General features: G+C 39.1%; 1 long non-coding RNA gene across 2 annotated transcripts in view; it reads left to right on the forward strand.

Annotated features, from left to right (window-relative positions):
• The first annotated feature begins 302 nt into the window (after positions 1-302).
• The window catches only part of LOC145530373 (uncharacterized), a 60,242-nt gene continuing 45,324 nt past the window's right edge, over positions 303-15,220 (forward strand). The window contains exons 1-3 of one of the 2 annotated variants that reach the window (XR_014071714.1): positions 303-541; positions 7,690-7,755; positions 8,176-8,504. This is a non-coding gene — a long non-coding RNA (uncharacterized LOC145530373). Of the gene's footprint in view, positions 542-7,689; positions 7,756-8,175; positions 8,505-15,220 lie in introns of those variants that run through there. The other variant, XR_014071713.1, reaches the window with a different exon arrangement.

The raw sequence follows: 15,220 nt of genomic DNA on the forward strand, positions 1-15,220 counted from the left end.
TACGTGAGTAATTTCAAGATGACTGTCCGAGCTGACGTGCTGTTTCTGCAGGAAGCCCCCACCATCCTTGATTGTCAGCCCGGGGAGTCGGCTTTTGGATAGCAGTCCACTCTCTCCACAACCCCCGTCATACCCACGTTGCTGGCCTCTGAAATAAAGCAAACTTTCCTTTCCATCAACCTTGCCATTTTATTGGCTTCAGAGAGGTGGGCAGCCAGACCGCCCATTTCAGTACCAGTTTTTCAAGGCCCAAGGTGAGGCCGCACTCTCGCGATACCTGCCTCCCTGGGGTTTTCCGCGGTAGAGCAGCGGCCATGATGCTGGGCCGGGATGGTTGCAAGGAGCCTGCTGCTCCCGACTAGCTGGCCCTCAGGCGGGGACTTGAGGGGTGGGGCGTTCCTAGCAGCTGCCGAAACCATTTGTTTCAGGGATCCTCCCTGTTTCTCCCCTGCTCGGCATTGGCTGCCAACTTAACGCTTTCCTTGGTGGAATGGAAACAGGCATCGGGAAGACCTGACGAACTCCAGGACTAAGTCCACCGGTAAGCACCTGGGAAAATACTCTTTTGAGCTTGATGTACTATTTGGGTATTTTGCTAATTGTCCTGATGTGTGTCTGAGGTTGAGACCATTTGTGAACAGGAAGTGCTATTGGGCATTCTTGCCAATTGGTTCTCACGTGTTAGGTGTGGGGAAACATTTGTGAGCAAAAAATGCTGTTTGGGCCTTTTGCCAATAGGTTCTGATGTCCGTATACCATTGGGAACCATTTGTGATCACTGAGTATCATGTGGGCTTTTTTGCCAGTTGGTTCTGATGTATGTCTGACATCAAGGACCGTTTGTATTGGGAAAATGTTTGTTTGGGGCTCTGTATTGGTCATCCTTCCCCAGGATTTGTGATAGTTCTGTCTTATGATGTGTGAATGTATATTTCATTTGTGTGATTGGTATCTTTGTTGTCTTTTGTCAAATGGGAAATTCAGGTTCAATGCATTCGAAAATTTTTAGCTATGAAATTATGGCTCAAGAAAAGGATAGACTAACAATGTATGGCAGCAATATTCTGTAGACTCTGGTGAAAATTGGTTACGATGAAACTCCTTTTTTGAAATTCGAAAATCGGTTCTTTTTGCATGTGCAGTCAGAGAAAACTAGTTTGATAAAATACTGTTTTCAGGATTCTGACTCTGAGAGAACAAAAATATGCCAAAGAGAAAGCTTGAATCGAACTCTTATCATGTCCTTAAAATACAAATACAGTTCACTTTGCCTGAGACTTCAGCTTTGGGTTAATTAGTAGAACTTCAAAAAATCTTTGGGTTCATTAAATATATACCTTGTACTATATTAAATTGTGCTATGAGAAAAATGTTTTTTTTGAGGTTATGGAATATGTTCTTAAGTTTGCCAATCAGAATATGCTGGTATAATGTCCAATGACTTTCTTCTTGGTTTTGTTAAGGTTTCTTAAAGGTTAAAAATAGTAGTACGTAATTAAAGATGCTAAAATGATAAGGGAAACATTTCAGTGTGTAAAGTAAGTAGGGTATGTAGGATATGCTGGCAAGAGAAGGTATAAAGACTGGAGATATTTTTATTGAGGAAAAAAGTAGAATAATTTTGTTCTAAAGCTGATTGCTAATGCATGGGGAAAATAAGGGACAAATTAATATGAATCCAGAAAATGATAAAAGATGTGTGAAAAATAAACTTTGGGAAAAGAATTTTTTACATTGTCAGGATTGATTAAGATTAAGAATTTAATTAAATAAGTTAATTTTGTTATTAATAGTAAGCTGGTTCAAGACTGGGATTTGGTTTTCTTTCTCTGTGAAAAGAACAAAGTTTTCCTGGAATATTGAACTGCTTTTGATAACAGATTGTAAGTTTCTTCTGTGGCTAACTTTGAGTATTCCAGAAGGCCCCTGAGGCATCTCAGAAGAAATATTAAAGTAACTGGGATTATTTGATACATTAAATTACATGGAGAATATTGTCAAATAAAAATGATAAAAAATCTTAGGTTATACGATGTGGATAAGTGTCATTAATATAAATGTTCTAAAAGTTATTAAACAAATACAGGTTTTTGATAACTGCTAAACTGAGTAAAACATTTAATAAGCTCTAATGGAAAGCTATTATTTTGCTTTTAACCATATTTTTGATACCAATATTTAGAATGGAAAAAAAATTATCTACTGAAATTGTCAGAGGGTATAACCACTCACAGTGTATATCACTGATGAATACCCAAGAAAAGGGAGATTTGAAATGGAGCAGAATGCTATGTTGCCCCCCCACCCCCCGCATGTCCTCAGCCTGTCTATAGATGCCACACACCACTCCTTACACTAAGGCATTCTTGTACATTACAACAGTATGATTTATCACACCTGAAGTATTTTCATAGAAAGTGTCTAGTACCATCCATCATCCAATACCTAATCCATATTCAAATATCCCCAGTTGTTTTGAAAAAAGTGATTTTTTAGTTAGAGGCAAAATTAAAATTCACACATTAATTTTTCTAATATTTCTAAGAAAAGCTGCTCCATCTCACTTTTTCATGACATTAAATTTTTGCAAAGACCTGGCCAGTTGATGTCTGGATTTGTCTGAGTCTGCTCTGAAAAGACTGAACATGCTGTCCTTCAAAGGCAAAAAGTTCAAGTTGCCCCAACATTGAGTTCACCCACTTTGCCTTCTGCCAAAACACACACCCTGTCCCTACATGGGAACTTCCTGTGGCCCCCTGCAATCTACCATAATATTTAATATTTGTCTATATCAACACCAGTAAGTTTCTGAATTTATCTTTATATGCTTACTAGGGTTGTAAGTTCTTGCATAAGTCCTGACACAGAGCAGACCCTCAGCATATGTTTCTAAATAAATAAACTAAGTTTCTCTTTTAACTCTTTTTAAAATTTCAGTATAAAAGCATTCAGAAAAGTGCATTAACTTTAAGTGAAGAGATTTAAGATCTTTTATGAATATGCACCCCAGAACTGCCATCTGATCTAGATAAAAGCTATTTCCAGCCTGGCAGAAGGCATCCTCCTGCCTCTCCCAGTTACCGTTCACAAAGGTAGCCGTTTTCTGGACTTCTATCATCATAGGTCAATTTAACCTTCTCATAAACGTATAAATAATAGAAGTTTTTCTGTGTGTGGCTCTTTCACTCACAAAAGTGTCTGCAGATTTATCCATACTGTTACATTGTTCTTCATAATTCAGAATTTATTACTCTTCAATGCTATATAATATTTCACTGTGTGAACAAACCTCAATTTATTCATTCATTGCTACTCTTTGGATTTATTACCATTTTGGAGCTTTATGAAAAATGCTTCTAAAAATATTTTCCCATGTGCCTCGGTTGTATATATATCTAGTAGTGGGATTTCTGGGTCATCATGCATGGATATATTCTTCTGTAGTAGATACTGCCAAACAGTTTTCAAGGTATTTGTTCTTTAGTTTACACTTCCAAACATAGTGACTGACAGTTGATGTCTTCTGTATGTTCTCCAACACTGGCTGGTGCTAGGCTCTTTAATTTCACCTCTTCTGGAGCGCGTGCAACGGCATATCATTCGGCTTAAATGCGTACTCTCCTGTTGTCACCTTTCTGTGTTCCTACTGACCATGGGTATATTCTCATCTGTGAAATGCCTGCCCAAGTTTTTTGTTGTTGAACACTAGGTTGATAGTGTTTTCCTTAATTACCGATTTGGAAAAGTCCTGGATGCAGCTAATTTCTTTTTCTGTGATGTGCCCATGCAACTGTATCAGTGGTGTCTTATGGACATTTAAGATAGTTTCCTGTTTTATTCTGGGAGCTTTGTTGCTTTACCTTAATACATTTAGATTTGTGATCAACCTGAAATGTATTTTTCCCATTTAGATATCCAGTTTCTATATGTACCATTTATTGAAAAGACATTTTAAACTCCAGCCGCAAAATTCTGTCATAAATCAGGAGACCACAAATACGTAAGCCTATTCCTGGGCTATCTATTTTGTTCTTCTGGTATATCTGTCTACTGTTATAGTAACACCCCTCTGTCTTGATTGCTGTAGCATTATAGGAAGTCTTGAAATAGGGTATTAAAAATCCTTCAGTTTTACTCTATTTAAAGTTCTTTTTGTACTCTTCTTGATGCTCTTCGTAGTCATAAATTTTATAACTAGCTTGTTAATTTGCACAGAAATATCTGCTTGGATTTTGACTGAGATTTCATTAAATTTATGGATAAATTGGAGACAGTTTGACAGCATTACAATATTTAATGTAATCACAAATGTTATCCACCACTCCATTTACTTGTGTCTTTTAAAATTTATTTCAGTAATGTTATATGATTTTATAAGTAAAATCTTGTAGATTTTTCTTTAGATCTATTTCTAGGCATTATTTTTGGTGCTTATTGTAAGTGGATGTTTTTAAATATTCATATTCTAATTGTTCCTAGTGTACAGAGATAAAATTTTATCTTGCCATCCTTAGATTATATCCAGCAACCTTGCTAAATTAACTTTTTAAGTCTAATATGTTATTTTTTATCTATATATATCATATACATATAGCATGTCATCTGCAAATAATGTTTTATTTCTTCCTTTCCAATTTATTTTTCCATTATTTTCTTTGCTTTAATGCGCTGGATAACACCTTCAGTAAAATATTAAATAAAAATGTTGGTAGCAGAGATCCATGTCTTAATTCTGATTTCAGAGGCAAAGCTTTCAATATTTCATCAACACGAGATTTGCTATACATTTTTTTAAGTTATTTATTTATTTAGCTGCCTCAAGTCTTAGTTGCAGCACGTGGGATCTTCACTGCATCACTCGGATGTCTCATTGCAGTGCAGATTCTCTAGTTGTGGGGCCTGGGTTTCAGCAGTTGGGCTTCAGTATTTGTGGTACATGGTCTTAGTTGCGCCTCAGCATGTGAGATCTTAGTTCCCCAACCAGAGATTGAACCTGTATCCCCTGTATTGCAAAGCAGATTATTAACCACTGGACCACCAGGGAAATCCCTGCTATAGGGTTTTTATAGATAACCTTTCCTTTGTCAGACTAAGGCAGTTCTCCTCTATTTTGCTAATAAGCATTTCTATCATGGGTGAATTTGAATTACATTGCATATCTCATGCACTTAGGGCTTCCCACGTGGCTCAGTGGTAAAGAATCCACCTGCAATGCTGGAGATGTGGGTTCCATCCCTGAGTTGGGAAGATCCCCTGGAGAAGGAAGTGGCAACCCACTCCAGTATTCTTGCCCGGGAAATCCCATGCACAGAGGAGCCTGGAGGGCTACAGTCCATGGGGTCGCAAGGAGTCGGACATGACTTAGTGACTAAACAACAATCTCATGCACTTACTGAGATAATCATATTATCTACCCTAGTTTTCCGTTTATTCAGTGGACTAATATTTAATTTTCAAATCTTAAACCAACCTTGCCTTCCTGAAATAATCCCAAACCAAATGAGATGTTTTATCCTTTTTATGTATCACTAGATTCTAGTTGCTAGTATTTTGTTTAGGACTTTCACATCTGAGTTAATCAAAATGATGGAAAACGATGCTTTTTTTCTAATATATTTGCTCAAGTCTGTTATTAAGGCTATGCAACTCTCATAAAACAGATTGGGAAGTATATCTTATTTTTCTTTTTTATGCATGCTTACTTCTCAAAATCAGAAGTCCATTTCCCCCTGGGGTTTTGGTTTTTTACATCCTGTCTACCTTAACAACCCTAAATTCCAATCTTATTTTTTCCCCACTTGCAAGCCTTTGCTCTCTGTGCTCTGTGACACATGTCTTCAAATGTTCTGAGAGGGAAAGTGGTGAATGTGGAATTCACATTAATCTATTCCTTTCCTTTTAGTATCTTGGCCCTTCAAGATACTTGGCTGCCCTGGTTGCTCTATGATGATTTCAACAGCGTTTTAAAGTCCAGATTGTACAGGTGTTGCTCCCAGAAGCAAGCTATTTATTGTAACCAAAAAAAAGAAGTGCAATTCTTGTCTTTAAGGTTGATGTCAGACTGGGTCGCCTCTCACTGTTCCTTCTTTGAATGAAAGGCTACTACATGGCAGTATCCACAGAATGCTGTATGGGGAGCTACGAAATAGTGCTTGCACGACCAGACTCTGCAGTCAAACGTGGGCTTGAGTTACAGCTGCACCATAACTAGCCGTTGTGACTTTGTGGAACTTTCCTAAACCTCAATATACTCATTTTAATATAGAATAATAATATCACCCATCTCATAGGCTTATTGCAAAGGCTTAGTGAAATAATATGTGAGGTGGTTTCCTAGTGCCTAGAACATGGTAATCATACAAAGCTCTAGCTGACACTGCGTTAACATTCATTATTATTTGCACTGGTATCTATGCCCTTTTCAAAAATTATTTATTTATTTAGCTGTGCTGAGTCTCAGTTGTGGCATGTGGGATCTTCGATCTTCCTTGCAGCCTGTGGGACCTTTAATTGTGGCATGTGAACTCAGTTGTGACATGTGGGATCTAGTTGCTTGACCAGGGATCAAACCCAGGCCCCCTGAATAGGGAGCGCAGAGTCTGAGCCACTGGACCACCATAGAAGTCTCTGACATCTGTACCCTTTTAATATTTCTCTTCTTCAAACGATTTTTAGTTAATCATTTATCCAAATGTAGAAAAAACTGGGTTTATATTTCTTTATGTGCCATCGTATAATAGATGCTCAGTTAATCAGTTAATAGATTAATTGAAGAGATTTAATTCAGCACATTGCTAGTGATGACTTACTTCAGACCATTGATTCTAAAATAATGGTGATTTCTATCAGCAGCATTAAATCATGACCTTATCAGCTGCTTTTCCTTTAAGCCAAGTCTCATCTCAATCCGTGAAACCATTTTAAATGGTCGTCAGCCAATCTCATCTCCATCCTAAACCAAGCCAGGAGGAACCCAATACTTAAAAGGAAAATGATGGAGTCCTAGTATCTCCAAGGGCAGAGCCACGCCATGCTGAAAAGAGAAGGAATTTTTCCCCATTGTGATTTCATATTCTGTCATCTTGAGGAAAAATAAATGGTTGTACTAGAGTGATGAGTTTCATAGGTAGCCTGACAAAGGGACCCACAGACCATAACTGAAAAGGACACTCAGGTAGAAGGATCCAACTTTACCCTTGCCCACCCAACTGAGCTTAGGATCACCCCAGCACTTGCGAAGTGTTATCATCTCCCTGGCTGGAGCCCAAGGCTCCGTGGAACCTGGAGTATGAGACCAGAGTATGGGATAGAAGGTGAGATCTCTTGTGGAAGAGATGGATTTTCCCAAAGCTTGTCAGACTGCAAGGGCTTATGAGGTCTGTACACTGTGGTCCTGAGGGCAGAAAGGTTAGTTTCACACATGAAGATGAGTCCTCACAGAGCAGGTCTAAACTTTACCAGGTTTGAAACATACAATTTGAGGGTCTTTGTTGAAAAAAAATAATACAATACTTAAGATACAAAAGTTGGCTTCAAAGGTGATCATTTATTTTGAATGTGGAAGGAAATCACAACAGATTACAAATTTTAAGAAGCACTTAAACTAAATTTACTTACTACAAACAAAGTAAATAAAACCTTTTGATTACTTGACACACCTCTTGAATAGTGTTTGCCCATTGTTTTTAGCTATCCTCTGGGATTTTGCATTATTTCCTGGAGAGAGAATAAGAAGATGGTTCAGTTTTTCCTTTAGTAAGTAAAACTTATTATTTTTTTTATTATTGAGAGATTACAGATTTCCTTTTAGCTTCAAAAAGTATTTTTGGTAAAATGCCAATAGTATAATAATTGATCTTCCTCTTGAGTTGTGCACTCGAGTTACCCACTCAAGCCACAGAGCTTCAGTGACTATCTTCCAATTTAAGATAACTAAGCCAAAATACAGAGACAAAAATAACAGTGACAGAGAGCAAGAAATAACCTGCATCCTTGATGACATCACTGTCCCATTAACCATCCCCAGGGCTGCTTTATCTTAGTGTTTATTGTTTTGTGAAATAAAAAAAATCACTTTATTGTTGTAAAAAAAGAAAATGTTGGTAATATAATATGATTTTTTAAAATTGTTATCAGTTTTTGAAAACCAGTATCTTCTTTTCTTTCTTCTTTGAGCTATAGATTTGGAAGAAATTTCCAGGCTCGTATCTGACCCGGCAGGTCTCATATCTTCATTTCTCTCCCCTGGTGACTACACACTTGTGGTCTGGACCCTGTATGAGATCTTCTCATGACCTTTGGACATGTCCTTTGTGTGATGATGCTGGGTGACTCAGCATGTGGGGCTCTTCTTAGAAGCCATTCCAATACCAAACAGCTGCTAACAACTACACAGGAGCATGAGCTCAACCACATAAATACTTTATATTGAAACACATGTCTATGGTCCCTCCAGTGGCTCTGAACTAGAGGGGATGTGTGACAGATAATAAAATGGAATGTGATACAGGGTGGTTCTTAATTGCTTGTAATTTAAAAAATCATACTTCTGTCAATCGCCCAAAAACATACAAGCCCTTGAACACATTGCTAGGACTACTCCCAGGGTCTTATAAGGGGTCCATGTAAGTGAGAAAAGAGATAAGTCTTCTTTGCTTCTTGTCAAGTACACCCTTGCCAAGAAACTGATACACTGATATATCCAAGTGTATCTTCCCATGTGTGTGGCTAAGAAGTTCTACTTTGGCTATAATTTTATCTGTTGCCTTTTTTTTACTTTGTATTTACTTTCCAAAATGCTCTCCCTTGTTCAGCAAAGGAATTTACATGGAACCCATGTGTTAGTCTTGTAAAGATGGAGAGGATGGAGTAGGAAGGAGATAGGAGGGTTTCTCCCCAACTTTGAACTCCAGGCATCCAGAGGAGTTACAGCCCATCAGAACTACACCAAGAAATTGCCAGTAGGGAAAGCCCACCCGAGGGTTCCAGAGAGGGCTCAGGAGCGTTGCTCACACCTCTCAACAAGGCAAGGTTCCCAGGATGAAGTGGATTTGAGGGATAATAAGTGCACCTGTCAGAAAGTCCCTTCATCATATCCCCACACAATTGCTCTGCATCTGCCATTTGGCCCTCATGGTGTAGCCAAGATTAGAAACTCAGATTCTGAGGCCATTTAACAAGGAGGAAAAAAATGGAGCTATGGTTGCTGGTCTGTAAAATTTTATCATTTCTGTTTGGGTCACTTTCTAGTTAAAATATAAATTGAAGAGTGTCTTCCAGAAAGTGGGGATGGTGAGATGAATTGGGAGATTGGATTGACAGGTATACACTATTGATACTATGTATAAAATAGATGACTAATGAGGACCTACTCTATAGCTCTGGGAACTCTACTCAGTGCTCTGTGATGACCTAAATGGGAAGGAACTCCAAAAAAGAGGGGGTACATGTATACATACAGCGGACTCACTTTGCTATCAGTAGAAACTAACACAACATTGTAAAGCAGCTATACTCCAATTAAAAAAGGACTTCCCCCCAAAGAAATGGTCCCCAGTCAGTGACCCTTTGGCCAGCTCAATCTTAAATACAGTTGCTTCCATTGCTAAGCAGAATGGAGGGTGGAGGATACCCACTCTTGACCAGACCTCAGACTGCCCAGCAGATGGAGATTGGCTCCTGTCCTGTGACACCAACTGGAGTCAAGTGGACATGGGAACTGGGGAGTTAAGATAACCCAGACAGAAGGGTCGAACAGAACACTAGGGCCCTGTTCTTGATCTTTGGCTGAGGAATTTACCAATGCTGCATTGGACTGTGACCAGGTCTTTTCCATGGTTACAAAGGCCCATTCTTACTGGGGCAAAAGGCAGCATGCATGTGCCTTCCTGGGATTCTAGAGAGCAAATGCCGTGTGTGTGTGTGTGTGTGTGTGTGTGTGTGTGTGTGTGTGTGTGTGTGTGTGTGTGTGTGTGTGTGTGTGTGTGTGTGTGTGTGTGTGAATAGATGACAGATATTTAACAAATGCTTATGGGCCTCATACTGGATCATAGTTACTTAGATATGCTAGCTGATTCCAAAGTTCATAGCTATTTTACACCACAGCTGGCTGTCTCATTAAAACAGATTCCCTAGACTCAGAAAATGATAGCCTTCCAGAACCACTGAGCTATGCAGACTATGTGATGAGTTGAAATAAAATATACCATCCTAAGAATACCTAATAGTTATCTAATGCTTATGGACACTGTGAATGATAGAATATTAGAGCTAGAAGACACCTTACAATGAATCATGGCTTCGGCGAACATTTATTGAGTACCTATTACATGTCATTCATTGTTTCATGCATAGAGGATGCAGAAATGAACAAAATAGGCAGATTATTTTCCCTTGTGGAGTTTACATCCTAGTAGAAGAGACAAATAATTAGCAAGTAAATAAGTAAGATAGACTCTGATCATTATAAGTGCTATGATGGAAATAATTAGGTGTATAATAGAGACACTGCAAGGTGTGGAAAGCTTATCTAGATAGGTTGGCCAAGGGAAGTCTCCAAGATGAATGTTCTCCATTTGCCCCCACAGATCCACTGTCCACGCTTCCCTATAAGCTCTCAACCCCTGGAGGCTGATCCAGCAAATCCAATGATAAGCAGAGTGTCTGGGGAGGACAGGGATGCATCAAGAAAGCCCTGATGAACCCCAACAGAGGAATCACTGTAGAGATCTACAGAGTTCTGGAGTGAGGCCACCCTCATGGCTCCATTCTTTAGGGGGACCAGCCAGTGCACTAGTAGGAGATGTGAAGATATTCATCTTCTCCATAATGCTTCCGGAGGATATCCATACTGGAGGAGGCTATAAGCAATCAGATGAGATTATCTGTCCTGTAAATGTCAGCCAGTCTCTCTCTTATTTTTTATGAGGAAAGGAATTCACTGTGTATTAAAGAAAAGCAAATTAAAACAGGGATGAGATATCCTACACAACTATTAGGATGGCTACAATCCAAACAAACAAACAAAACTCAAATACTAATTGCTGGCAAGGACACACAATTACAGATTATTTCATATGTTACTTGTTGGAATATGTAATGGTACAGCCACTTTATTAGACATCTTGTAGGTTCTTTCCATGAAAAGCATAATATCAGCCAGTCTTTTTTCCCATCCATGCTAGTGTTTGCTCAGACGGCCATGAATAAAGTGGTCTTGACAACAGGGATGCAGAAAACACCTGGGCTCAAAAGCTTGGACTTTTGGCTAGTGCCCTTGCTAATGTCTCAATTGTAAGAGTAGCCAACACTGAGTACCTGATATGGGACTATTCTTCTAGGGGAGCTGCCAGTCACTTGGCTGTAGATTGATCACACTGCAGCCCTTACATTGTAGAGAGAGTAACATTTGTTTTCACAGTTGTTGTTCAGTCGCTCAGTCGTGTCCAACTTTTTGTGACTCCATGGACTGTAGCATGCCAGGCTTCCCTGTCCTTCACTATCTCCCTGTGTTTGCTCAAACTCATGTCCACTGAGTTGATGATGCCATCCAACCATCTTATCCTTTGTTGCCCCCTTCTCCTGCCCTCAATCTTTCCCAGCAGCAGAGTCTTTTCCAATGAGTTCACATCAAGTGGACAAAGTATTGGAGCTTTAGTTTTAGTGTCTTTCCTTGCAATGAGTATTCAGAGTTGATTTCCTTTAGGATGGACTGGTTTGATCTTCTTGCTATCCAAGACCACGGTAATATATACATATTACGAATATGGATTTGCCTTCCCTTCCTGCAATACTTCTGCCAATTCTTTTCCCTCCTCTTGGTATCCCTCACATTACCTCTGCCAGGAAAGGAAGTGAGGCAGTGAGAACTGATACTGAAGAGACTGTGTCTGATCCTTTGCCTGGATTAGTCCACAGCACAACCCCACAATGTAGCCACTATTATCATCCACTTTTTGTGGCTCTGCAAACCGAGACTTGAGGACTTTAAGAAACTTGCCGTAACTGTTCAGCTAGCTTATGACATGACTAGGATTAAATCAGGCTTTCTGGCTAAAAAGTGTGTGTTAAAAAATGAAATCACCGTTCTTCTTTGGAGAAAAGACTGATTTCAGAGTTGGAAAAGGGAAAATACAAGATGAGTGAGAAACATTGTATAATGTCAAAAAGAAAGGAAGTGTCCCTCTCCCCCCCCCAAAAAAAAAGCAAAATGAGGAAGAAAGGAAGGAAGGGAGGAAAAAAGAGAGGTGGGGTTTGTCAAAAGGATACAGGAGCCAATCTAAAATCGCTCAGTGGTCAAACCTAGAACAATTGTGAGTAGCAAAAAAAATGACAGCAGTAATAGATTGTAACCCAAAGAATAAAACAAATGTCCATGAATCCATAAAGATGTAAATAATTGATTGGATAAATAAATTTGTTGTGATTGTTTTTGTTTAATTGCTAGGTCGTGTCCAACCCTTTTGCGACCCCATGGACTATAGCCCGCCAGATTCCTCTCTGTGGGATTTTCCAGGCAAGAATACTGGAGTGGCTTGCCATTTCCTTCTCCAGGGGATTTTCTGACCCAGGGATTAAAACTATATCTCCTGTATTGCAGGCTGATTCTTTAGTGCTGAGCCACCAGGGAAGCCCCTATAAATAAATACATAGAAGGAAAGGGATACATCTTTTTTTTTAGAAGAATTCCAAATAATTTATGTAAATTCTCCCTCTGGCAAGAAGTGGAATGTAATTTCTCTCCTCCTGACTTCAGCCTGGACTAAAAACTAGCTTATAGAAAGAGGAAAAAAGTAACTTGACAATAGAGAAATCTGGCAGATACTCCCTGAACCAAGATCACCGCTAGTAAGGCATATTGATTCCATGTGTTCCCTAATATGGTACCGTGAGAAGAGCACTTCACTGTGGTGTTCTTCCCCCAAGCTCTTAACCCTAGTCTGATCATGAGAAAACAGAAAATAAACCCAAACTGAAGGATGTTCTACAAAATATCTGATGAGCACTCTTCAAAACTGCCAGCGTCATCTGAAACAAGGAAAGACTGGGAAATTGTTGCAGACTCAGTTCAGTTCTGTTCAGTCACTCAGTCATGTCCGACTCTTTGCGACCCCATGAACCACAGCACGCCAGGCCTCCCTGTCCATCACCAACTCCCGGAGTCCACCCAAACCCATGTCCATTGAGTCGGTGATGCCATCCAACCATCTGGAGGTGACTAAAAAGACATAACAACTGAAGAAAATGTGGTGTCCTGGATTGTATCCAGGAACAGAAATGGGGTACTTGTTAAAAATGCAACTGGCAAAATAAAACCTGTAGTTTATAAAGTATTGTACCAATATGTATTTCTCATTTTCTGCAAATACAGCATAGCTCTATATAATGTTAACATTAGGAAAAATTGGATAACAATTTCTTGGAAATTCCCTGTATAAAGTCTGAAATTGTTTTTCCATAAATCTAAAATTATTGCAAAAAAATTTTTTAAAAAAACTTAAGAAACCACACCACTGTACTAGATCACCTCTGAGTCATAGTATTTGATAGAACTTCCCTGGGTACTGTTCTCCCCTGAGAACAGTTAGTCATCGGCCCAAGAAAATTTTCCTTTGTATCCAATTAATACAGAAAATAAAGCATAAAAGGAGAGACCTCGGAGTTGATTTAGTCTCCAGTTAATCAACAGTACTCCAAAGAGGCTGCACTATTAACAGCTGTTCATGATTTAATAAATTCAGTGACATTACTAACAGCTATTGACTCAATGGTTGGATTTTCTCAAAATACTCATAAAAACCACAGGTCTTGCATCTATTGTGATAATCTCCAGCTATACCAACAAAATCGCGTACCGGCCTTAATGAATAGCCACTGGGATAAATCATTTGAGACAATTCAAAGCTTCATTATGCATTTTGCTTGAAAAATTGGCCTCTTTGATGAATACATATAATGTATTTCTCAAGCCTGTCTCCACTACAACATCATGCTGTTGAATCAATATAGACAGTAAATAGACTCCACAAACAAGGGAAATGAAGTGTAATTACCCAAGAAGCAAAATCAAGGGCCTACCTTCTCCATAGCAGCTGGGTTTCCTCCGGTCACAACTGCAGTAGGACCCGAGTCTCTTCAATGCAATTGGCATTCAATTATCCCATACTTATTGAACATCTAGCTCTAAAATTCATAAAAATAACCGCCACTGTATGCTAGGAAGTACAATCATTATTTTACTACAAACCCTGCAAAATAGGCACTATTAATAACCACTGTTAGAAATGAAGAGATTGAGAGTCTGAAGCATTAAGCCATGTTGTTAGTTGGGCATCAAATCTAGATTTCCCTGGCTTTAAATGTCAAGAATTTCCCCACGTACAGCACTGTTTATTCACAGAGTCTATTCTTAAAGAAATGGAATTACCAAACCACCTGACCTGCCTCTTGAGAAATATTGTATGTAGGTCAGGAAGCAATAGTTAGAACTGGACATGGAGCAACAGACTGGTTCCAAATTGGGAAAGGAGTACGTCAAGACTGTATATTGTCACCCTGATTATTTAACTTATATGCAGAATACATCATGGGAAATGCTGGGCTGGATGAAGCACAAGCTGGAATCAAGATTGCTGGGAGAAGTATCAATAACCTCAATATGCAGATGACACCACCCTTATAGCAGAAAGCAAAGAAGAACTAAAGAGCCTCTTGATGAAAGTGAAAGAGGAAAGTGAAAAAGTTGGCTAAAAACTCAACATTCAGAAAACTAAGATCATGGCATCTGGTCCCATCACTTCATGACAAATAGATGGGAAAACAATGGAAACAGTAAGAGAGTTAATTTTGGGGGGGCTCCAAAATCACTGCAGATGGTGACTGCAGACATGAAATTAAAAGATGCTTGCTCCTTGGAAGAAAAGCTGTGACCAACCTAGACAGCATATTAGAAAGCAGAGACATTACTTTGCCAACAAAGGTCCACCTAGAAAAAGCTATGGTTTTTCCAGTAGTCACGTATGGATGTGAGAGTTGGGCTATAAAGAAAGCTGAGGGCCGAAAAATTGATGCTTCTGAACTGTGGTGTTGGAGAAGACTCTTGAGAGTCCCTTGGACTGCAAGGAGATCCAACCAGTCAATCCTAAAGGAAATCAGTCCTGAATATTCATTGGAAGGACTGATGCTGAAGCTGAAACTCCCAATACTTTGGCCACCTGATGTG

Source organism: Giraffa tippelskirchi, chromosome 12 (assembly GCF_054371585.1).
Source record: "Giraffa tippelskirchi isolate mGirTip1 chromosome 12, T2T-mGirTip1v1.2.pri, whole genome shotgun sequence".
In the NCBI taxonomy this organism is placed as follows: Eukaryota; Metazoa; Chordata; class Mammalia; order Artiodactyla; family Giraffidae; genus Giraffa; species Giraffa tippelskirchi.